The sequence below is a fragment of the Callithrix jacchus genome, chromosome 14 (genome assembly GCF_049354715.1).
Source record: "Callithrix jacchus isolate 240 chromosome 14, calJac240_pri, whole genome shotgun sequence".
NCBI lineage: Eukaryota > Metazoa > Chordata > Mammalia > Primates > Cebidae > Callithrix > Callithrix jacchus.
In genome coordinates this window covers 104794002-104818703 of record NC_133515.1, presented here as the reverse complement: position 1 = coordinate 104818703, position 24702 = coordinate 104794002, and the positions used below count along the sequence as shown (strand labels likewise).

The 24702-nt window shown below is 52.3% G+C and overlaps 1 non-coding gene across 1 annotated transcript; it reads right to left on the bottom strand.

Moving 5' to 3' along the window:
• Window positions 1-1051: 1051 nt before the first annotated feature.
• On the bottom strand, window positions 1052-1161 carry LOC118147532 (U6 spliceosomal RNA). Its single transcript, XR_004733985.1, has one exon. It is a non-coding gene; the product is annotated as a U6 spliceosomal RNA (small nuclear RNA).
• Window positions 1162-24702: the final 23541 nt, after the last annotated feature.

Here is a 24702-nt window from a genome sequence, read left to right as displayed (position 1 = left end):
TCTTTATTATCATGACATGCTGAGGGCCTCCACATCCCTCATTTTTGGGGATTAGAGGTTCCTTCTGTCTAATCCAGCTCTGGCGCCACTTTTTCTGGAAGCTTCCACCCAGAGTCACCTCCCTGAGAGAGCGGCCCCACCAGTGACCTTCCTGTGGAGTGATGGAGCTCTCAGGCTGGGCAGAGGATGCCACCTGATGGCTCCCTCCCCCTAGAGGAGGGGCCTCTGGTCTCAGCTAAGGCTTACAGCCTGACACCTGGCTCCAGACGCACCGAGAGCTCTTTCCCTGAGTGTGTCCCTGTCATGTAGACAGAGGCCTTTGAGAAGAGAAACAGTCCTGAGAGAAGCTCTTCCTACTGGGGGAAGCTGACTTGGTCTGGTGGAGACTTATTCACTTGCTTCCAGCAGAAAATAACTTCGCTGTGATCCTGGAGGTTATTATAACTAAGTCATTCTGCAAACTCTACAGACAGGCTGGGCACGGCCATTGCATTTCCATCACCCTGGAGAGAAATCTGTGACCAAATGGTTAAAAAAATTCCAAGTCATGCATTATTCACCCTCACTGCATAATGCATGAAGGCTACGGCCAGGTCCATTTATGTTTTCAGCGTTGGCCTCAAATGTCAGGCACTGCCTCGGAGAGGCCCAGGAGGGCCTTGGCACTCGTTGCTGGCCCCTGCTCCCCTCTGGATGAACTCAGGTCTCCAGGGCTCCCGCTCCTGCTCATTAGGCCTTCAGCCTGGATGGTCCTTCTTTCTCTTCTTCTATGAAGTCCTCTCCATTTTTCAAGGCTGGGAAATCACCTATCCCTGCCACCTCCCCAGGCAGGAAGTCATCTTCCCTCCCTGTTCCCCGTAACACTTTATTTTTATTTATTTATTTTTTCAAGGTGGCATCTCCCTCTGTCACCCAGGGTGGAGCACAGTGGCCCGATTGAGGCTCACTGCAACCTCTGCCTCCCAGGTTCAAGCAATTCTTGTGCCTCAGCCTCCCGAGTAGCTGGGACTGCAGGCACGCACCACCACGCCTGGCTAATTTTTGTTTATTTATTCATGTATTTTATTTAAAGCAATTAAAAGAAGTCATCCCTGAGCAGGGGCCGTGCTAATCTTCTCTGTATCGTTCCAATTTTAGTATATGTGCTGCCGAAGCGAGCACGATTTTTGTATTTTTATTAGAGATGGGGTTTCACCGTGTTGGCCAGGCTGGTCTCGAACTTCTGACCTCAGGTGATCTGCCTGCCTCGGCCTCCCAAAGTGCTGGGATTACAGGAGTGAGCCACCATGCCCAGCCCTCTGTAGTACTTTAGAATATTGATAACTACCACCACCGTGATCATGACTTGTATGACTTATGGAGTTTCTATTCTCTGCTGGACACTCACACTATCTCATTTAATGCTTACAATAGCCAGTGAGGCAGATATTCTATTTCTCAATTTTTAGGTGATGAAACAGGCTTAGAGAGGTTAATTAATTTGCCCAAAGACATGCTAGCAAGAGGCAGCGTCGCAGTTTGCCTGCAGGCTGGTAGTAATTGTCATCCCTTTTCTTCTCAATCATTCTCACCAGAAATGTATTCGCTTTGCAGCCTTTTCAAGGAACCAGCTTTAGGTTTTGTTGATTGTCTCTGTATCTTAGTTCATTAAATTTGTTTTCTTATTTCTAGTACTGCTTGCTTTAGATTTATTTTGCTGTCCTTTTTGTCATTTCTTGAGATAGATCTTAGTGCATTTCTTTCCAATTTTTTCTCCGTTCTCCAGCCCAGGCTGGTCGTGAACCCCTGGGTACATGCAGGCATTTCAGGCTAGAAATTTCCCTCTATGTACTGCTTTGGTTGCATCCCTGCAAATACAAGTTTTGGTATGATAGGGTTTATTATTCCATTCAAAATATTTTCTAATTTTCCTGGTGATCTCCAGGTGGGATTGTGCTCAATCTGACAGACTGCACAGCTCTCTCTCTCTCTCTCTCTCTCTCTCTCTCTCTCTCTCTTTTTTTTTTGAGACAGGGTCTTAGCTCTGTCACCCAGGCTGGAGTACAGTGTTGTGATCATGGCTCACTGCAGACTTGACCTCCAGGGCTCAAGCGATCCTCTCACCTCAGCCTCCTGTGTAGCTGGGACTATAGGAGTGAGCCACCACATACAGCTAATTAAAAAAAAAAAAAAAAAAAACCTGTTTTTTTTTTTGTCTGTAGAGATGAAGTCTCACTATGTTACCCAGGCTGGTCTTGAACTCCTGGCCTCAAGCAATCCTTGTTCTTCAGCCTTCCAAAGTTCTGGGATTATAGGTGTGAGCCACTGTGCCTGGCTCTTTTTACAGTGCTCTTTTCTGGCATTGAGCAAATCATCTTCCTGTCTGTCTCTCCCCCAGGATCAATGGGTCTTAGTCTTTTTTCCCACAACCACTAGGTGGTTTATTGTCGCTGTGCCCAGGCTAAGGGCTGTGCCCTGGGCAGTTCATGCTACCTGTCACTTCTTTCCCACTCAGGAATAGCATGACAGTGTGGGGGAAGTTGGTGATCCTGCAGGGATCCCTCGGATCTGTGCTAATTTACTGTGAAAGTCAACAGTTCATGAACTTGGGGCATTAGCTACAATGAGCCACACATTTTGAAGGGATCACTTAATTTGAAAAGGTCAAGCAGCCTACCATCTAAACACCCCCACTCTCCCATGGAAAACTGAAGTAGTGCCAAAGAAGAATCAGAGGGGATCTGGATAAATTACTGCGTATCTGCTTTATGGTGGTACGATACGGTCTTATTCCGTTCAGGCTGCTATAAGAAAGTACTATGCATAGGCTGGGCACAGTGGCTCACATCTATAATCCCAGTACTTTGGGAGGCCGAGGTGGGAGGATCACCTGAGATCAGGAGTTTGAGACCAGCCTGGCTGACATGGTAAAACCCTGTCTCTACTAAAAATACAAAAACTAGCTGGGCATGGTGGTACGTGCCTGTAATTCCAGCTACCTGGGAGCCTGAGGTGGGAGAATTGCTAAACGTGAGAGGTGGAGGTTTCAGTGAACTGAGATCGCACCGCTGCACACCAGCTTGGGTGACAGAGCAAGACTCCATCTCAAAAGGAAAAAAAAAAAAAAAGAAAGTACTATGAACTAGGTGGCCTAAGAAAAACAGACATTTATTCCTCACAGTGCTGAGTTCTGGCTGGGAGATCAGGGTGCCAGCACGGTCAGGTTCTGGTTCATAACTAGCTGTCTTATCCCCATGTCCTTACATGGTGGGAGTGGTGAATGGGCTCCCAGGGGCCTATCTTATAGGGCACTTATCCTGTTCACAAAGGCTCCACCCTCATGACCTAATCACCTCCCAGAGGCCCCACCTCAATACCATCACCTTCGGGGTTAGGATGTCCACATATGAATTTTGGAGGGACACAGTCAGTCCATGTCAGATATGCTTTGACATTATACTAGGGACACTGAGACCCATTCTTGGCCATCCAGGAACCTCCTGCCAGGCCGGGCTATACTTTGAGAACCACCACTCTTGATTCCAAGCTCTTCAAAAGTCAGCATGTGTCTTGTGATTATTTTCTGCACCCTGCCCCATCCTGGGTGGGGAGGTTGGGATGCCTGGTGGGGTCTGGAGGGGAGAGCAGGGCAGGTGAACTCCTGTATGCCAGTGAGCAGGCAGGGCAGGGAGGCTGGCTTCTCTAGCTGGGTGCCACGCTGGGGGCTATGTATGGGACAGTGCTATGAAGGGTCCTTTGGCCCCCAGGGTGGCCACCCAAGGGTGAGCTCTATGCAGGATGACTCAGCTAGCCCCCCAGGAAGCCGCCTGGCCATGTGGAAGAAGGAGTCGATGTTCTGCCACCAGCTCTGGGCACACAGCACCTGGTGATCGCCTCCTGGCACGCAGCAGTGTTGGATGCATAGTTACTTCATCAGTGTGTGCTGAGTGCATGGAAAAGTAAATGCTCACGTCTGAGATTTGCTTTAACATATGCCAGCAAAACAAGCAAGCAGAAAACAGTGGGGCAGGAGTTACATGGATCAGAATGGCAGAAGGTGGACTGCCAATCGCTGAAGCCGGATGGCGGCTACACGGTGCTTCATTGGACTAGTCTCTCTATTTTTGTATATATTTAACAATTTCTATGATAAAAATGTTAATAGATAAAATAAACACTGAAACAAAAGTGACTTATGGCCGGGCGTGGTGGCTCACGCCTGTAATCCCAGCACTTTGGGAGGCTGAGGTGGGTGGATCACCTGAGGTCAGGAGTTTGAGACCAGCCTGGCCAACATAGCAAAATTCCATTCTCTATTAAAAATACAAAAATTAGCCAGGCATGGTGGTACATGCCTGTAGTTCCAACTACTTGGGAGGTTGAGGTGGGAGAATCACTTGAACCCAGGAGGCGGAGGTTGCAGTGAACAGCGATCGTGTCACTGCACTTCAGCCTGGGCAACAGAGCGAGACTTAAAAAAAAAAAAAGTGATGTATTGGAGCCTTGATTTCCTCATGTAATAAAGTGGGACTGGTGTTGTGGTGAGATTTAAATGAGAGGGTCTCAAGTAGTGGCAAATAGAACGTGTTGAGGAAGGTGGAATTGTTACTTGCATATGTAGTGTGCCGGGCCGAATCATGGCTTCCCTGAGATGTCCTTGTGCTCATCCAGGAAGCTGTGAATATGTTCTGTCACGTGGTGCAGGAGAATCATGGTTGCAGGTGGCATTGAGGTTGCTAATCAGCTGCCTTTAAGACAGGGAGCTTATCCTAGATTATCTGTAGGAGCCAATGTAAACACAAGAATTTTTTTTTTTTTTGTTTTGGGACAGGGTCTCACTCCATTGTCCAGGCTGGAGTGCAGTGGTATGATTACAGCTCACTGCAGCCTCGACCTCCTGGGCTCAAGCAGTTCTCCTGCCTCAACCTCCTGAGTAACTGGTGTATGCTGCCATGCCCAGCTACTTTTTGTATTTCTTGTAGAGATGGAGTTTCACCAGGTTGCCCAGGCTGTGTAATCATAAGAGTAATTACATGGTGAAACAGGGAAAGAGGGAGGTGGAAGAGGAGAACCAGAGAGGGGCAGCCGAATGAGAAGGGCTCAGCCGGGGCTGGTGGCTTTGTGGGTGGAGGCAGGGCCATGAGCCAGGGAAAGTGGGTGGCCCCCAGGAGCTGCAGCAGGCAGGGGACCCGGCTCCCTCAGTGCCTCCAGGAAGGGCCAGCTGACAGCCTGGTTTGAGCCCAGTGAGACCTGGGTTGGAACTCCGATCTGCAGAACTGTAAGATAATTAATTAGTGTTGTTGTAAACCACTTATTTTGTGGTAATTTAAATATACAGCCCTAAAAAATAATATACACAACTTTAATCGAAATTGGGCTAAGAAGCCAGATGCTAGACCCAGCTATTCAGGAGGTGGAGGTGAGGGGATCACTTCAGCCCAAGGTGTTCGAGGCCAGCCTGAGCAATGTAGCAAAGCCCCATCTCTAAAAAATTAAAATAAAAAATTGGGTTAAGAGTTTAGCAGCTGGTCCTTAATAGGGCGAGCCATAAGGACTGGTAGTTATGTATCAGTTTGAAACACATTGTTGCCAGCTCTCTCCTCTACCTCCCAAGTCGTCACAGTGACATCCTTTTGCCCAGTGTCCTTCCCTGCAGGGTAGCTCAGGACAGAAGAAACAGCCAACACACCCATGCAGGGAAGTCAATGGCCACTCAAACGCAGGCTCTTTTAAAAGTGGGAGAATGGCTGGGTGCAGTGGCTCATGCCTGTAATCCCAGCACTTTGAGAGGTGAGGTGGGAGGATTGCTTGAGCCCAGGAGTTGGAGACCAGTCTAAGCAGCATTAGGAAGACCCTGTCTCTGCAAAAAATACAAAACTAGCCAGGTGTGATGGTGCATACCCAGCTACTCGCGGGGCTTAGGCTGGAGGATGGCTTGAGCCCTGGAAGCCAAGACTGCAGTGAACTCTGATTGAATCACTGTACTCCAGCCTGGGCCACAGAGCAGGACTCTGTCTCCAAAACAGAACAAAATAAATAGAAGCAGGAGAGGCGTGAGGATTGAGAGTTCGGCCAAGGAGGGGCAGCACTGGCTACCCAGCACTCACTGGCCACATCCGGTCCTGAGGATGTTATGTCCCTCAGGACTCACTGGGCTGATGTGCCATCTGAGACCTCTGGGACTGGGCTCTGAGCCTCTGGGACACTGGAGGGGTGCAGCAGGTGTCTGGGAAGCATCCAATAAGAAGCATGTGCCAGAGTCAACGTGGCAAGACCCCTTAGGGCCAGTCCAGCTTGCCCCTCCTGGAGGTCATTTTCCTGGATTCCCATCACAGCAGGCCTCTGTTGCTCTGCAGCTGATTCATTCAGAGAAGCAGGGTTCCGGCTGGGTCCGTTGGCTCATGTCTGTAATCCCAGCACTTTGGGAGGCCAAAGTTGGGCAGATCACTTGAGGTCAGGAGTTCAAGACCAGCCTGGCCAAAATGACAAATCCCTGTCTCTACTAAAAATACGAAAATTAGCTGGGCCTGGTGGCACATCCCTGGAGGCTGCAGTGAGCTCAGATCGTGCCACTGTACTCCAGCCTGAGTGACAGAGCAGGGTCCTTAGCCCTGGCTCCACTGTCTTTTCTGGCTTGGGAGACAAAGCTTGGTGACATCAGGACTGCAAGCATCCTGTGGTCAGATCTGGGACCCGCACTGGCCTGGTAGTTTGCTGTTTCATCAGGAGACGCAGTTTATAAGAAGCCTCTTCTTTCCTCCTCTCCCAGAGCTGGGCAATCTAAACAAAACTTCCTTCCCTTCCAATATTCCTCTTCACTAAAAATTTGCGCAGCCAGTTCTCCTGGGAGTGGGGGGACCAGCTTGGCTCAGGTTGGCTGTTACGGTCCTGGTTTTAGCATTGAAAACCACAAAAGCAATGAAAGTCTCACGCTGTGGGAGGCCCTGAGTCCAGGGCACGCTGGGACCGTTGGTCCAAACCATCCCTCCCACGAGTCCCACACGGCAGGCCCTTTGAGGCCTGGGGCAGGCAGGACAGAGGCAGCACCCGCCTGACATGGGCTGAGGCCTCCCGCAGCTGCCTCCTGGCCCCTTGTTCTTCTCTGTGGCTCCAGCGCAGCTGAGGGGAGACCTGAGCTCTCTCGGTCTCCGTGGGTTTGGGGCAGGCCCAGAATGGCCGAAGTCCAGTAACACCAGCTGTCCCTGGAAGTGTCACCTCCCTGGTCTGGGAGGAGCTTCGAGAACATCTCATCCTTCCATTTCTTGTACAGATGGGGAAATTGAGTCAGAAAGGGAGGAGACTGCCTTAAGAAAAATTCTTACAACTCAACTTTGATTCTGTAGGGCATTTGTGGGTTTAGGGGAACACAGGTCTGAAGACAGAAGACTTGGGTTTTAGCTCCATCTCTGCCCTGTGTGCCAGCGTGCCCAGGGTGGCACTAACCCAAAGCCAGTCTGACAAATGGACAAGTCATCATATTTGCTGGTTTCTCTGATCTATTTATAAAAATGAAAATTTATAGCAAATGCTGTAGGATGCGGGTAGGTTTGGAAGATTTCTATGATGTTTTGTTTGACTAATGCTTATTTTCCCTTTTGTATCAGTATTTTAACAAATGCTTTGGATTTCCTCCAAGCAGAGGAGAATCAGTGTGCAGCTGGTAATTTTGGCTGCTGACTCCAGGATGAGGAGGAGAGAGAGCAGGGGGAGGGGGGGCAGAGAGAGAGAGAGAGAGAGAGAGAGAGAGGTGGGAGAGGTTGAGGCTGAGTGTGGGAGGGAGGCAGACGGCATCGATTCATTAATATATTCAAAACCATATTCAAAAGCTGTTCATTAAAAAATTCTAGAATATATTGACTACATACTTAAAAAAAGACTTTTTTTATAATGGAAAACTTTGAACATAGGCAAAAATAGAATTATATGAAAGCCCAGCGTAGGACATGCAGTGTCAACAGAGGTCATTATGTGGCTTGTCCTATCTCATCTTTTTCCCCACCCAATCACTCCTCTCCCAAATCTGGATGGTTTTAAGGTGATTTCAGCCACTGAATTCCATCTGTGAGTATGGCTGACCGTTCTCAAGGGTACTGGATACATTCTTGAAGATACCCAGCCGGGTGCGGTGGCTGGTGCCTGTAATCCGAGCACTTACGGAAGCCAAAGTGGGCAGATCACCTGAGGTTGGGAGTTCCAGACCAGCCTGACCAACGTGGAGAAACCCCATCTCTACTAAAAATACATGCCTGTAATCCTAGCTACTCAGGAGGCTGAGGCAGGAGAATCGCTTGAACCCGCAAGAATTGCAGTGAGCCAAGATTGCACCGTTGCACTCCAGCCTGGGCAACAAGAGCAAAACTCCATCTAAAAAAAAAAATAATAATAAATTATTCTTGAACATATTCTTGAGGATGAGAACGAGAAATTCTTACAAATGTATATTTTTTTGTGTCTCTGTGTCTTGCCTTTCAGCCTCCTCTCTCTGTCCCTGTATCTCCTCTCCCTCACCCTTCACCCTCCCCCTCTGTTCTCCCCAGTCTCTCCTAAACTCCAGACCTCCACTCTGACCCTCAGTCTCATCTTCTGGGTGACTGGCACTGCAGCCCTTGCTGAGCTGACCCTCCTCTGTCCTTCCTCGTGCTGGGGTTCCCTCTCCTTGGCTGTTTCCCTAGCTGAAGCATAGGCTGCTGGACAGAGGCAGGCCCAACACATTTTGAATGTTGTGACAGAGCCCAGTGGAGAAGAGCTGGTCTAAACTTGGCAGAAATCTTCAAAATCTTTAAAAAAGAACCTCCTCCATTATGGGTCGCTGTAAAGTTGTATCAGTTGTCACAGTCACTGGACACATTGACTGGACTGGACTTTTGACATATTGCCTTAGAGCTGCGTGATTCTGGATGAGGCCGTTTATCTTTTAGAGCCTCCACCTCCTTCTCTATGAAGTGGGGAGGTGTGGATCATAGCAGTGGTTTTCAAACTGTTTTTGGAAATAGATTCATTTTTTTTTTCCCCAGCCAAAGCCTTGGTGAATGAACACTAGTGTATACAACGGTCAAAAGCAGAGACCTGCAGGTCCATGGAGCACACACTGAGATCAGGCTGCTGGGGGTCAACACCCAAGCCCCTCTATGCCTCTGCTGTTCATCTGCTGAATGGGTCTCCTGATAGTTGAGCAGTGGCTGAGAGATTTCCTGGGATGGAATACATGGAAGGGGCTTAGTGTAGGGCCTGCTTGGCATATGGTAAGCGCTCAGTGAACACCAGCTGTCATTATTACTTACCATGCCCTGCCTGAAGCAGGTGGGGCCAGGGGACTGGCTGGACCTTAGCCAATACCCCTCCCCTCACGTTGAGCCAGCCCCACCTCCACAGATTGGAGGCTTGGGGACACATGTCTTCTGTGCTTCACACTCTCAGGTCCCAGTGAGGCTGAACTCTGAACCACACAAGTTGGCAGGGCCAGGGCAAAGACCCAGGCTCTGGTGCCCAGGAGTCCCCTGAGAGGGAGTTCAGAGGATGTAGGTGAGTGGCTGGTGCCAGTGCCCCTGAGGTCCACGAGCAGCCTCCCTCTGTGGGAACTTTGCCAGCCAGCTTGTCCCTCCCAGTGCTGCATGGCGTTTCCTGCTGGAGTGCCGGTCACTGAGGGCTCAGACAAGGAATGACCCAGGGCTGGGTGAGCATCTCCGTGTTTCCCGCGGCTGCTGGGGCTGCTCCTCCCCTCCCAGCAGAAGGGTCCCACAGGAAGATCAGCTCTGAGGTTAAATGTCCTTCTGAATAGCTGCAGCCCAGTTGTCATGGAAACCGGTCACGCAGGGCTCCGTAGCAGGACCCTCCTTCCTACCTCTCCCGTGCTGCCACAGGCTCAGAGGGGGCTCGGGAGCCTGGTAGTGGGGGGCGATGGTAAGATGCTGCGGCCATTCTCCAACCATAGGCATCTGGGAGGCGAAGGCGGCCTGGAGCCAACTGGGCAGTGAGAGAGGCTTTTTCTGCGTCTCCCCCCAGCTGTCTTGTTTTCAGCAGTGGCCTCCGGGGAGATGTGGATGCTCTGAGGCCTGGAGCTGGCTCTGTGTGTCCAGGTCACAGCGGTGAGGGCCACCGGGAGAAGGGAAGGGCAGGGGCTCTGGCTTCGTGCGCATCTTGGTGGCCCTGGCACTTTGTTACTCTGAGCCCAGCCTCCCTTGTCTGTAGAATGGGGATGGTGGCACCCACCTTTTGGGGCTGCCCTGCAGATGGACTGGACTGAGCCACATCACTGGCGCTAGGCAGGGTCAGGCTCCTTCTCACCTCTGCTGTCCTCCTGCACCGTGATTCGTTTGGGGATGGAGGAAGGCGAGGAGAGCCATCTGTTCCTGCCTCTGACTTGGGCCATTTGCCCAACGCTCCCTGATGCTGCAGTTCTCCAAGTGTGGTCCCTGGCCTGGGAGCATCAGCTCCCCATGCGACTCTAGAAACTCAAGTTCTCCTGCCCCACACTAGACTGACTGAATCAGAAACCGGGGGTGGGGGGTGCCAGCGATCTGTGCGTTAACACATACTCTAGGGGGTTGATGCCCCTTGAGTTTGAGACCCTCTGGGCTAATGATTTATGGGTGGGACACTCTGCACCTCCTTCCTTGAGGACCCCAAGCTGCAGCCCCGGGGCTCCCCCTCATGCTTGGGTGAGTGTAAGCAGGGCCCAGGTGGCTGGAAGTGCAGTGGGCAGGCAGCCTGCCTGTGGTCTGGTGCCAGCTCAGGCTGCTCTAATGGAAGGCCACATACGGGGAGCTCACACCGCAGGAATACGTGGTCTCTTGGTTCTGGTGTCCAGAAGTAGAAAATGAAGGCACCGGCACTCAGGTTCTGGTGGGGCCTCTTCCTCTCCCGCAGGCGGCCGCCTTCTCGCTGTGCCCTTGCGTGGCCTTTTCGCATCCACGTATCCCTGGAGCCTCGCCCTCAGCCTGTAAGGACATCAGTCCTATTGGATTAGATCCCACCCTTAGGACCTCATTTCACATGCATCACTGCCTTAAAGACCTCATCTCCAAATCAGTCCTGTTGAGGGGTTGGGCTTCAGCATGTGGATTTGGGGGACACAATTCAGTCCATTGCACTCAGCCTCCCTGGGACTCTCAGCTCATCAGGGGTGATCACGAGCCACCTTCCTGCTTGAGGGGGACAAGGGGCAGCTGGGACCCAGGGTGTGGGCCTTGAGCTGAGGCATGGGGGGCATTTATGGGCTGGTGTTTGAAATCCTCCACCAGCACTGTGAGCACACCAGACCCTTGAAGAGAGGGCAGGGGCTCAGCCAGGAAGAGGCACTGTCTGGCCCAGAACACATGCTCTTCCCACCTGGCCGAGGAGGCGCTCACAAGGTACCCTCCAGGAGGGTGCAGAATGGGCCAGCCCCCTCCTTTCCTGCAGGCAGTGGCCCCCACTCTCCAGGGGAGTCAGACCTTGATTCTGGAGGCTGAGGTAAGGTGGAATTGATCTAGAGGGGAGAGGAATGTGAGGCGCTGTCCTGGAGGAGAGCGGAATGGGTCATCGACATGAACCAGTGCCATTTAGAAACTGGCAGCCAAAGGTGACAAGGCCACACAGGGCGGGAGGAGCAAGGGTGCATGCTTGGAGGTGGTGGCATTCTAGTACAGTGCCGTCTCAGCCTGGGCCAGGTCCACGAGCCCACCAGCAGCCTGACCCTTGCTGGATGGGAGCCTGAAAGCAGACCCCAGAGGCTATTGTCTTTGACCTGGGGGAGCTCAGGCCAGGGGCTTGTTAGAGTCCCCAGCACAGCCCCTTCCTCCATCCCACAGTGGGCAGCAGTGTGAACCTGGGCAGTGGTCTTCAACTTCCTTAGTCTAGTTTTTTCCTTCCTGTCAAGGGAACACCGGTTCCGACCTCACAGGGTGAGGGTTAAGTCAGATGATGTGTTTAAAGGTCTGACATGAGGCCTGGTGATACTAGATAGGCCGGAGATTCCTGAAGGCAGGACCGACTCTGATTCTTCTTGACATCCCCAGCTACTGGCCCAGAGCCTGGTGCACAGTGGGCACTTGAGGAGTGTCTGTTCCCTTCCCTCAAGAGGGGCTTCAAGTGGTGAATGGTGATGACAGCTGTGATGATGGTGATGGTGGTGATGGTGGTGGTGATGGTGATAGTGGTGATGGTGGTGGTGATGGTGATGGTGGTGGTGATGGTGATAGTGGTGATGGTGGTGGTGATGGTGATGGTGGTGGTGATGGTGATGGTGGTGATGATGGTGATGATTGTGGTGGTGATGATAGTGGTGATGATGGTGGTGATGGTGGTGATGATAGTGATGATTGTGGTGGTGATGATAGTAGTGATGGTGATTGTGGTGGTGATGGTGACGATTGTGGTGGTGATGGTGATGGTGGTGATGGTGATGATTGTGGTGGTGATGGTGATGGTGGTGATGATAGTGATGATTGTGGTGGTGATAGTAGTGATGATGGTGATTGTGGTGGTGATAGTGGTGATGATGGTGACGATTGTGGTGGTGATGGTGACGATTGTGGTGGTGATGATAGTGGTGATGATGGTGATGATTGTGGTGGTGGTGATGGTGGTGATGGTGATGGTGGTGATGTTGGTGATGATTGTAGTGGTGATGATAGTAGTGATGATGGTGATTGTGGTGGTGATAGTGGTGATGATGGTGATTGTGGTGGTGATAGTGGTGATGATGGTGATGATTGTGGTGGCGATAGTGGTGATGGTGACGATTGTGGTGGTGATGGTGACGATTGTGGTGGTGATGGTGATGGTGGTGATGGTGATGATTGTGGTAGTGATGGTGACGATTGTGGTGGTGATGGTGATGGTGGTGATGGTGATGATGGTGGTGATGGTGATGATGGTGGTAGTGATGGTGGTGGTGAGGTGGTGATGAAGGTGGTGATAATGGTGGTGATAGTGGGTTGTTGGTGATGAGTGTGATGATAATGATATGGTGAGGATGGTGGTGGTGGTGGTAATGGTGATGATTGTGGCAGCGATGATAGTGGTGATGGTAATGATGGTGATGATTGTAGTGATGGTGATGATGGTGATAGTGCGTTGGTGGTGATGAGTGTGATGATTATGATGGTGGTGGTGATGGTGGTGGTGGTGGTGATGGTGGTGATGATGGCAGTGATGAAGGTGATGGTGGTGATGATGGTGATGGTGGTGGTGATGGTGGTGATGATGGCAGTGATGAAGGTGATGGTGGTGATGATGGTGATGGTGGTGGTGATGGTGGTGATGATGGCAGTGATGAAGGTGATGGTGGTGATGATGGTGATGGTGGTGGTGATGATGGGGTTGGTGATGGTGAGTGTGATGATGATGGTGGTGATGATGATGGTGATGGTGGTGGTGATGGTGGTGATGATGGCAGTGATGAAGGTGATGGTGGTGATGATGGTGATGGTGGTGGTGATGATGGGGTTGGTGATGGTGAGTGTGATGATTGATGGTGGTGGTGGTGATGGTGGTGATGATGATGATGGTGATACAAATCCCATGCCACTTCCTCTTCTCTAGCTCTGTCTCTCACCTGCTCTTGCCTGAGCTCCACTGTGGCCACCCACCTGTGACCATGAGGGCCGTTTCTAACTGTGGATGGAAAGTCATTCTAATTATGACATTTTCCTACAGACAACAAACCACTGGGCTTCTCTGGCCCACAAAGGCATGGCAAGAAGAGCAATTTGCCCACAGGACCCTGGCATTGCCCTCCCAGATGTGCTGAGGACACAGAAGGCAGTAATGTGACTTGTTTTCCATCTGCTTGATGCTGCTCGTGCCTGGAACCCCCTGCTGTGCCTATGAGCCCCTAGGGGGTTGGCTCTCAGGGGAGCAAGAGACTCCCGGGGCAGTGTGGGCTTGGTCCAAGCAGAATGCTGGCTTCTGCCATTTAGGAGCCGTGTGACCTTGGCATGCTCCTTGACCTCTCTAAACCTTGCATGACACTCAGGAAGGTTAATAAGATCACGTCTGTGAGAGGCCTTAGTGCCACAGTAGATCAGTGTCAGTGAGGATGGGAACTTAGCCCTGTGGCTTGGGAGGCACAGGTGGCAGCAAGTCACTGTGCCTGTGAGTGGCTGAGTGGAGTGGGAAGAGGTGCTGTCGACTGGGTGCACAGGCAGAGGAGGGACCGCTGCCTACCAAGGGAAGTCTCTGAGTTGGAGTGGAGTAGGGACAGGAGAGAAGGGAACTGGGACCTTCTTGGGTTTGGGAGGCTCAGCACCAGGAGCAGCCCACAGCCGGGGCTCAGGACCCAGGGACTCTCCCAGCCCTCCTGACCAGGCTAACCTGCAGGGTCTGGAGGGAACATGGGCAACCAGGGCCAGGTGCACAGGGAATCAGTGAGATCCTCCGCCGTCTCAGGCCTGGCGTGGGCACCTTGGGCCTTTCCAGGGCCTGGGTGCTGCGGAGGTCAGGACTTGGTGTTGGTAGCAGGAGTGGCAGGGACACACTTTGGGACCTGCAGAGTGGAGGCAGGAGGACAGGGAAGTGGCCTTGTGTGAGTCCGCGACCCCTCAAGGAGTCTGCACAGCACTCCTGGCTGTGTTGTCACCTGCTATTAGGCCTCAAGCAGCCTCTCCTGAGGATTTCATGGAGGGCAGAGGGGACTCACCCAGCAGGGGAGGGTGTGAGCTCAGAGGCCAGAGCTCCCCAGGCTGCGGCTGCTGTCCCAAGAGAGCTCGGGGTGGGGGTGGGGGTGAAAGCTGCTCAGCCCAGGCTTTCTTGGCCTGGGGACTGACGTCTGGGTTTGTCCCCTTCAGTGAACTGACCCAGGTATGTGAATGTCCTGGTGCTGACCAAAGCCTTCACCAGTGGCATTTTCCCATTTTCTGAAGGACTTCTCAGAGCCTTTAATGGCCAGGAAATCTGTGATGCTCAGGTGGGGGCAGAGGAGGAGGGTTTCTCCAACTGAGGTGACTCTAGAACCTGCTCCCTACAGCAGCTTGGGGTGCTCCAGCTCTGGGGAACACACTCTGCAAAGGCTCCCACGCAGGACAGAGGTCTCTCTGCCTAACTCTGAGCCCTGCCCACTTGCCACCAGGGTTTTCAGTCCCCTGGTGTGAGAGCAGCTGCAGGTACCTCGAGCCTAAGCGGAAGAGAAGCCCAGAGAGCAGCTGGGACCCCTCGCTGGGGCTGGCCTCCTGGGTCCCTGTTTCCTGTCGGAGGATCTGGGGGAACCCACCTCCACCACCCAGCAGGGGAAACATGGAAGTGTTAGGGGGCCTGCCTGGGGTCAGTCCCGCCGCAGACCTGGGCACGGCCACCCCGCCCCCTGCTGCCACAGGTAGTACCTAAAGGTGGTGCATTTGGCCCCTGAACCCCCAGCTTCATGCGTTCTAGGACCCTCCTCTCCATGGCTCAGCTTCCAACCAATGACCCCGCCCCACAGGCAGCTTCTCTCCTCCAGCAGGAGGCAGCTTTGGCCCCTCTGGGTCTCTGTCCCTTCTGTGCTGCTGTCTCTTGGGCTCAGGGTCCTCCTTCATCCTTCTCCAAGGAGGCCACACCCTGCTCATGCAGACCTGCCCCGGGCTCCCCTCTCTACTCTGAGGAGCCCCTAGTCTTACAGGAGCTCCACAGAGGCCCTTCCACTGCAAAAGAGCTTAGGTGACAAGCCAGACACCTTGGGTGACCTCCTTCATTTGCCAGCCCTCCCCTGTTGGTTCTCTGCTTTTTCTACTCTGCCTGGGTCTCGGGGGGCTGGCCTGGAAGGAATTTGTCAATGACTCACCTGCCCTTTTATGCTCATTGTGCTTGGGAAGCCCTGGCCAGAGGTGCAAGTGTGGAAGGAGAGGTTGGCATGTTCCTGCGCCTCATCCCAGAGCTGCCGCTGTGGGCCAGGAGAATTCTTCCTCCTGGTGGCCTCCTCTCCTTCCGCCCCTCCTTCTCACGAGGCTCTGTGAGACTGTTTCGGGCCTGGAGGCGGTAACAGCTTTCCACAGGGCTGGGTGCCAGGTGCCTCAGTGTCCCCCACTGTCCCTCCATTCTGCCCACTCCTCTGCAAACAGCCTCTGCATCACGTGCTCGTCGAGATGCCAGCTGAGCGCCTGCAGGAGCCTGTCCTGCTAGGGGCAGAGGCCTCTGCTCATGGGGGCACAGCTCTGAGACGATCCTTGTAGCAAACATTGCTGAGTGCCCGCCACACACCAGGGGACCTCCTGGGCACTTGTGAGTCACGAGCAAAACAGGTTCAGGTGACTCAAGTCCCAGGCCCTAACTGGGCAGTTGCTCATGGGCAGCAACAGACCTCGGGCTTCAGGATGTCCCAGCAGAGCCGCCGCAGTCACAGAGCAGCCCCCCTTCACCCGGGAGATGGGGCTGGGCCTCTGAGAGCAAGCATGAGATTGCAGCTCCAAAACCCAGGCTGTCAAAACCATCAGCAAGAAAAACAGTTTGAATTCATTGGCACAGGGAAGTGGGCACTGGTTTTGAGGTCCCTAGACGTCTAGATCACGGCTGGTCCTGGGCCAGAGTGTGGAACCCAGAGGCATTTCACAAATTAACATAAATCCTGTGAACCCTCTGTCCTTTTCAATGCTTAATGCCAAACATAAACAAATGAAAGTCATTTCAGAATCTGCAGGAGTTTGAATAATTCAGACCCATCATCATTTACTCCAGAACGCCTCATTTCATCTTATGAGTCATCACTGAAAGGAAAGATAGAGATTCTACTTGATGTGAGAACCAGGAGAGCTGGAAAAGCTTCAGAGAGGAAGGAGGCTGCCAGCTTCCTGGACGGACAAGGCCGTGGCCAGTTCCAGACTCAGCTGTGGACAAAGGCCTCCTGGGACGGACAAGTGGCCTCTAAGCAGAGGCGGTGGAGTGAGGCGAGCAGGCCCATGTCCAGTTCCCGGTCAGGCTGCTGTGTGGTGGGACTCTGGGGGCAAGGTCTTGGTCCTGCCGTGCCTCAGCCTGGCCCATCTGTGACACAGAAATAGCATTTCCTACTCCCCAGCTTGTGTGGGCCTAGAGACGGGTTGTGTGTGCAAGAGGATTGGGGCCTCAGCATGTGCAGAGCAGGGGGTGTTACTAACATCACCCCACAGCTCCAGGGCAAGCACTGCCCCCTCCATCCAGCTTCATTTCTTTATGTCTTTGATGCACACGTCCATCTCCTCAGTCACCTGTGGGCCCCGTGGGTGGCTTGGCCGGCCCTGTGAGTGGCTTGGCCAGCCCCATGAGTGATTTGGCCAGCCCCGTGTCCCATGCCCAGCATGGCCAGCCTGTATCATATTCCCAGCATGGCCTCTGGCTGTGTCCCGTGCCCAGCATGGCCACCCCGTATCCTGTGCCCAACATGACCAGCCCCATGTCCTATGCCCAGCATGGGCTCTGGCCTGAGTTAGCACTTGCTGCCTAAGCACCTCTGCTATTCCTCACCTCCACCTGGAGTTGGCTCAGGAGGCTCCTGCTGGGGTCTGTGGGGGCATCCAGACTTTGCCGTCTGACCAGCCCCACTGTCCTGTCCTTCCCACCCCTGCATCCTCATCTATCACCACTTGGTCACAGTTGCCCCCAACTTTCCTTCCTGCTTCCTTGGCATAGTAGGAAACACGTGAGTTCCATTTCTGGGGCTACCTCATCCTCACCTTGGGCAAGTTGCTTGCTGGACCTCTTGGCATCTCCGTTCTCAGTGGTGGAGCACAGGGACCTGGCCCTGTACTACTGTGTATGGGTGTAGAGCTGAGGCCTGCGAAGCACGAGCCCACCAAAACCCTCACGAGGCCAGGTGGTCGTGGCCACAGGTTTAGTCTAAAATTCATTTCTAACCCCTCAGCCTTGGAAAAGGCACTTATCAGGGTGGTGGGAGCCACAGATGTGGTCTGGGCTCCTGGGGAGCTACTGAGGGTGACAGCCTCTCTGCAGAGGGGGGCTTCACAGAGCAGGCAGCAGCTCAGGCGGTCCCAGGAGCATGGGTGGGGCTTGGAGGCAGAGGGCTGGACTTGGGAGGAAGGAAGAGGGGACACAGGGCCTCTGAGCAGACAGTGTCGGCAGAGCCGTGGAAGGCACTGAGTCCCCGCCGTGATGGGTCCTGAAACACAGGAGTCTGTGGCAGGGGCATGCCGGGAGACCTGGGCCCAGCCCTGCAGTCGGGCAGTAGGTGAGCCCCAAAGTGGGAGGTAGCTCCAGCTGGATGAGAGGGTGTGGGGGAGAGGAGCGTCCCAGGTAGAGGGAGCCACGTTTACCTGGAGACCAAGGGTGGGGAGTGAGGGAGAAGAGGTCATGTGAGCCTCTGGTGGACCCGTGTGGCAGACATGTGAGTTGGTTCCTGACAGCCTCCTGCTTTCTCCCTGACTGCCCAGGAGCCATGTCCTCAGGTCCTGGGGACACGCTGTGACTGGCTGCCACGGTAGTCCTGTGCCGTGGGACCAGTTGGCAGGTAAGTAGTGACCTGGCCTGGCCAGAGAATTTTCCTGCTTGACCAAGACAGAGACTCACATGAGGAAATCCCTTCTGCTCCTCCCCTCAAGTCCACTGTGGACACAGTTGTGCTAGAAATGCTAGCTGGTGCTGCTGTGGCCATCTCACCACCAGCAGGGCAAGGCTGAGCTGCCCGCCCAGGGACCTGCCGCTGTGGGGCAGCCAAAGCAGCTGCAGGTCCGCAGAGCTGTGACGTGCTGTTGTCAGAAGTCTTTACCATGTAAGCAGTTAGTCAGATGTGCCACTTCTCACCCTGTATTTCCTCGGGCAAAACCCTGTGGTGCTACAGACCCCTGTCCTCATCTGAGGCCCAAGCAGTGAGGAGCTTCAGACCCGTGTGAAGACAGAGGGGCGGGGAGAAAGGTGGCTAGAGAGGGGTGGGGTGGGCCACGAGCCCCACCAGTTGCAGGCCCATCGCTTGGCAGCAAGCCGGGGTCTCCCAGGCAGCCTTCTGCCTTCCTTCCATAGCTCCTTGGAAAGAGCTGGGTTTCATCCCAGGCCAAAGCAGCATTAGGGACTGGCACAGATCAGTAGAGCCCCAGGGCCTGACTGTAGCCGTTTCTGTGGTGACCAGCAGCCGGCAGTGCCTGGCAATGCCTGGGAGTGGATGTGAGGACACCGTGCTCAGGAGGTCGGTCTGCCCACCTAGACTGTGTCCTGGCTGCTGGGTGGGGTGTGAAGAGTCCAGGACCAGCCGTTGTCCCACCTAGCAAACCCTCCGTGTGTGGTCCCCATGGAGGGCTAGGCCCTGGGATGGAAAGCCAGCAGCCCTGGCCTGAGCAGCCATCTAGGGGAGGCAGCAGACAAGAAACAGGCAGTGACTGCACAGGGTGGCCGTATGGGTTGACCGCACGGGGTGACCGCATGGGGTGACTGCATGGGGTGACCGCACAGGGTGACCACATGGGGTGACCACACAGGATGACTGCACAGGGTGACTGCATGGGGTGACAGCACAGGGTGACCGCACAGGGTGACCACACAGGGTGACCGCATGGGGTGACTGCACAGGATGACCACACAGGGTGACTGCATGGGGTGACAGCACAGGGTGACCACACAGGGTGACTGCATGGGGTGACCACACAGGGTGATGGGGCTGGACAGGGCGGAGGTCAGGCTGCTGTAGCCAGATGCCAAGCCAGAGCTGGGAGGCCAGAGGGAGGGCCGAAGCTGGGGCAGGAGTGACAGATGCCAGGGTACTGGAGTGAAGACAGGAGTGGGCCCCCCAACCCCTGATGGGAAGGAGATTGTGTGGCTGGGGTACCCAGGTGCATGTCTCTTTCGAGACCACGTTCCTCAGCAGCGCCTCCCTCTCTCAAGCGCCAACACTGGCTTTTTGGCTGTCTGAGAAGGAGCTCTGGGGTAGCCAGCTCAGCCCACCCCAGTGAGCTCCCCATGCTCAGAGGAGGCCCTCTCCAGGGCAGCTCAGCCCCTGCCAGTACCTGTGCCCCTGACACATCATCTCTCCAGGCCCTAGGTCTGAGCTCACATAACCTAGCCCCACACCACACTGACTCAGTCTCTGAGCCAAAAAACCCCGCCTTCGACAGGGGATAACGTTCCTGCCTCCAAGGGCCAGTGTGGGGGTTGAGGGAAGTCACAGGTAGTCACAGCTCTGTGAAGGGTACCATGTGCGCCTGGGCTGGGAGGCTGGGTCTGCAGCTGCGGGCTCTGTGGGCCATCTCCACCTCCTGCTGCCTGGATCTCTCGGCCCTTCCTTTCATCATGTTCCCTCTCCTGCCCAACGAGTACTGGGGGCACATAGAGACTCCTGGGCACAGGGGCTGGTCAAACTGTCCTTGGACAGATGCCTTCCTGCCCTGCCCCAGGCAGCACTGGGCAGCAGGAGGGCTGGGGGACTCCAGCAAGGCCTGTGGGGTGTTAGGCAAAGTCTGGAGAGAGCACAACTGTGGATGGCACACCTGCAGGTGGGCACACATGTGGACAGGCGTACCTTTGGGCTTGGAGTGGGGAGGCTGCAGAGTGGGCCCTGAGGAGGGGCTGATGGGTGTTACTGAGTAAGTGGCCCCCAGCGCTCCCAGTCCTTTCAACCTTTAAGTTGAAGAAGAAGTCACATCTAAATACTAAAGACCAACAAATTCTAATTTTCATTCCCATGCAGGAACTAAGTGTCTGTTATGTGCTGTCCTTCTCATCCCATCTTTTGGTTCCCAGGAGCCAGCAGAGCCTTGGCCATACTTTCTCTAAGGCCCAGGCTCTGGAGGGAAGGACCCTCAGACTTTCAGCACCACTGTTGGTGAATGGGACCCCTCTCAGAGGCCCTGGGTCCAGCTGGGCCTGTCTGTCTGTCTCACCATGGAAGCTTCCAGTGGGGCAGAGTCCAGGTTTTCCTCCCCACAAGCATGTTCCTAAGCATGTCCGCTCTGTTGTCATAGGTGTAGAACTCAACAATCACACCTCCCAAAGGAGGAGGAAGCCCTCCTTCCTCCCCAGGGCCCATTGTCTGCCTCAGGCCTGCCTCTCACCTATATATACTGCATACCTCCCCTTTGGAGGTGTGCACAGACTTCAGGGGAGCCCCACCCATGGGGTGCGTTTTCAGCAGGACAATAATCAGAGAACGTTTCAGTCCAGGATAGGGCAGTCCTCCACTTCTGGTCCTCCCCATAGTAACTTACATTTCCTCCAAAGTCATTCTTCTTCCACTTTTACGGTCACCTCTGCCTTCTGATCCTGGGAGGAGCCCTGAGCTGAGTTCATGGGAGCTGGGAGACCCTGCTGCCAAGCTGGGTCTCACCATCTTTTGGTTCCCCCTCTTTCTTTTTTTAAACAGGGTCTCATGCTGTAGCCCAGGCTGGAGTACAGTGGTGGGCTCTTGGCTCACTGCAGCCTCAGCTTCCCTGGCTCAAGCAATCCTCTAGCCTCAGCTTCCCAAGTAGATGAGGATACAGGTGTGTGCCACTATGCCTGGCTAATTTTTCATATTTTTTGTAGAGGTGGGGTTTTGCCATGTTGGCTAGGCTGGTCTTGAACTCCTGGCTGTAAGAGTTGAAGAAAGAAGAAAGAAACATGAAAAGTGGCTCAACAGTCAAAGACAGGTTTATTTTGGAGAATAAACCTGAGAGGGGCTTCTGGCTGATTTTTTTTTTTTTTTTTTTTTTTTTTTTTGGTGGCGGGGAGGTGGTCAGGAGCATTCTCTCTTACAGACCGAGGGTGTTTAAGGGTTTAGGGAGGAAAAGCTTATTGTAGGTTCGGTATGTTTCTGGTTGGAGGAGAGTTTTATTTTGGAGTAGGAATGTTTCTACTCAGAGCAGAGGTTATCCTGGGATTGGTATGTTTCTGGTCAGAGGGGAGGTTATCTTGCAGTTGGCATGTTTCTGGTTGGAGGGGGCTTTTATCTCAGGGTTGGAATGTTTCTGATTGGAGCTGTCATTTGTGGTTTATGGTTATGCTGATGTTACCACTAGGCTGAGGTTCTTTTGGGCTGAATTTAGGCTGTTTTTAATGAAGGGGAATTTAAAATGGCAGTGTTGTCCAAAATGATGATCCTCCTGCTCTACCAATCCAGACCGTATGGTTACAAAAGGATGAGGGGCACTGTGCTCTTTCTGGCTACTTCCTGCCGAGAGAGGGTCATCATTGTGATGGGACACTGAACGTAGTGCTGGAGTGGAAGAGGTCGATTTGTTCCTGGTAGCACTCTCCGCCTTGGAGGCCCAGAGGCAGTGCCTGCTGAAACATCTAGTCTTCAGCTCACAGGGCTTTAAGAAAGCACAGCTTGGCTGGGCACAGTGGCTCAGGCCTGTAATCCCAGCACTTTGGGAGGCCAAGGTGGGCAGATCACTTGAGGTCAGGTGTTTGAGACCAGCCTGGCCAACAGGGTGAGACCCTGTCTCTATTAAAAATACAACAAATTAGTGGGGCATGGTGGTGTGTACCTGTAATCCCAGCTACTCGGGAGGCTAAGGCAGGAGAATAACTTGAACCCGGGAGGCGGAGTTTGCAGTGAGCTGAGATAGCACCACTGCACTCCAGCCTGGGTGACAGAGCAAGACTCCATCTCAGAAAAAAAAGAAAAGAAAGAATAGCTTCGATTTAGTGATCTCCAGTTAGAAAAAAAAAAAAAATGGGGAAAAAGGAAAAATAGAAAACATTATTTCAGAGACTTTTAGCCAGAAAAATTAGAATTTAATTGAAACTGTAGAAAATAACAAAAATTGAAAAACATCAGGCAATACTAGAATTTAACAACAGTTGTGCTATAGTTTTTGAAAAACAATTTTGTTTCTCCAGTTTTCCATTTTTATTAAAAGACAAATCATGATAGGACTGGTTTGCTTGGCCATTTTTTTTTTTTTTTTTTTGAGACAGAGTTTTGCTCTCGTCACCCAGGCTAGAGTACAATGGCACAATCTCAGCTCACTGAAACTTCCAACTCCTGAGTTCAAGTGATTCTACAGCCTTACCTCTTGAGTATCTGTGATTACAGGCATGTGACACCATGCCCAGCTAATTTTTATATTTTTAGTAGAGATGGGGTTGCCCAGGTGAGTCTCAAACTCCTGATCTCAGGTGATCCACCCATGTCAGCCTCCCAAAGTGCTGGGATTACAGACATGAACCACCACACCCATCTGTGCCCAGATTATTTGTATAAAATGCAGCAAGAATAATTATTTTTACATAGGCCTTTTAAACTGGTTTCGATAGAACTCTGTTCCATGGAAGGAATCTGAGATAAGACCTTTTTAAAGCCAAGGCCAGCCATGGAACTGCATCATCAAATACCCATGAATTGGGCGAATTCTTCTCCTCTTGAGGCTCCAAGATAACTTGGGATTCCTGAGGTAAGTGACATTCCTTCACTTACGTCAGGTGAGTGAAGGGACCATGTGCACAAAACATGAGGCAGCTATCCCAGCTAAGGGCTCCACTTCACAAGCCGAGTTTGATTCCTTAAGGGAGAGCTTACTATTCCGGTCAAAGCCTTGGTAAAACAACCAGTTCCTCCAACTGTGTCCTGCCATAAGAAAAAACAGACTTTTGGTCTGGTGCAGTGGCTCACATCTGTAATCCCAGCACTGTGAGAGATGGAGGTGGGCAGATCACCTGAGGTCAAGAGTTCAAGACCAACCTGGCCAATGTGGTGAAACCCTGTCTCTACTAAAAAGTACAAAAATTAGCCGGGTGTGGTGGTGGGTGCCTGTAATCCCAGCTACTCAGGAGGCTGAGGCAGGGAGAATTGTTTGAACCTGGGAGGTGGAGGTTGCAGTGAACCGAGATCATGCCACTGCATTCCAACCTCGGTGACAGAGTGAGACTCTTTCTCAAAAAGAAAATGGACTTTTATTGCACCCATGCAAATAACCGTACTGCCATAATTTAAGAATACTCACAGATAGTTTCCAAACTCTGGAGAAAACCAGGCAGAAAGAAACAAGCATGCCTCAAATTTTGTTCATGGGAGCACACCAAACTGTCAAAACCTGTTTATAGCTCAAAAGAAAAGTCTATTTGACTCTGAAAAGCAAAACAAAGAATCAGCAATATTCCTAGCAAAATGTCAAAAAGATCACTAGGGTCCATTACTTCAGTTCATGTAGTCAGTTCCCATCTGGCTGATATTGATGAACATTCCAATTCTTCAAGAGCCCTGAACCTCCCTCCTCTATTCTGATGTCACACACTCCAGAGTTATCAGAAACCTGCATTCAGGAGCACCTGCCAGAGCTTTATAGCTGACCATAAAACCACCTTCTAAAGACCACCAAAACCAGACAATTGTTCATCGATGACAAAAAGTTTTAGGGTAGCCACAGTAAAGACATAATTGACACGGAAATTGGTTACCTCCACACACACAACAATGTTAACACAACAATGATGATTATTACTGAGGACATACACTAAAACATATTGGGGTTGTAGGAGTCTCCCACAGCCTTGGAACACATCCCAATAACTATCTACATAAATATAGCCCAAAGAAAGCCAGGCACCATTTCATATTTGACAGGGTTTCCTGTATAGTTTTTATACCAAATAAGCCAAATTTCACCTTTACATTAGTGTACTGTGAATGTTAAACCCAATTCTTACTGAATCCTTACAGCCGTATTTACCCAATTTTAATGTTGGACCACAAGGTAAGATTTTTATAGACGTTTTATAACCCTTTACAGTTTTTTCCAAGATCAGGTTAGTGCCCTAAGAGAAACCCACCATGTTTTTATTTTAATAAAATTTGATGCATAGAAAGACTGGAGGATACCCTTTTAACTTTAGCCAATATGTTTACACACAGAACTTCCTCCACAATCAACCTTTCAC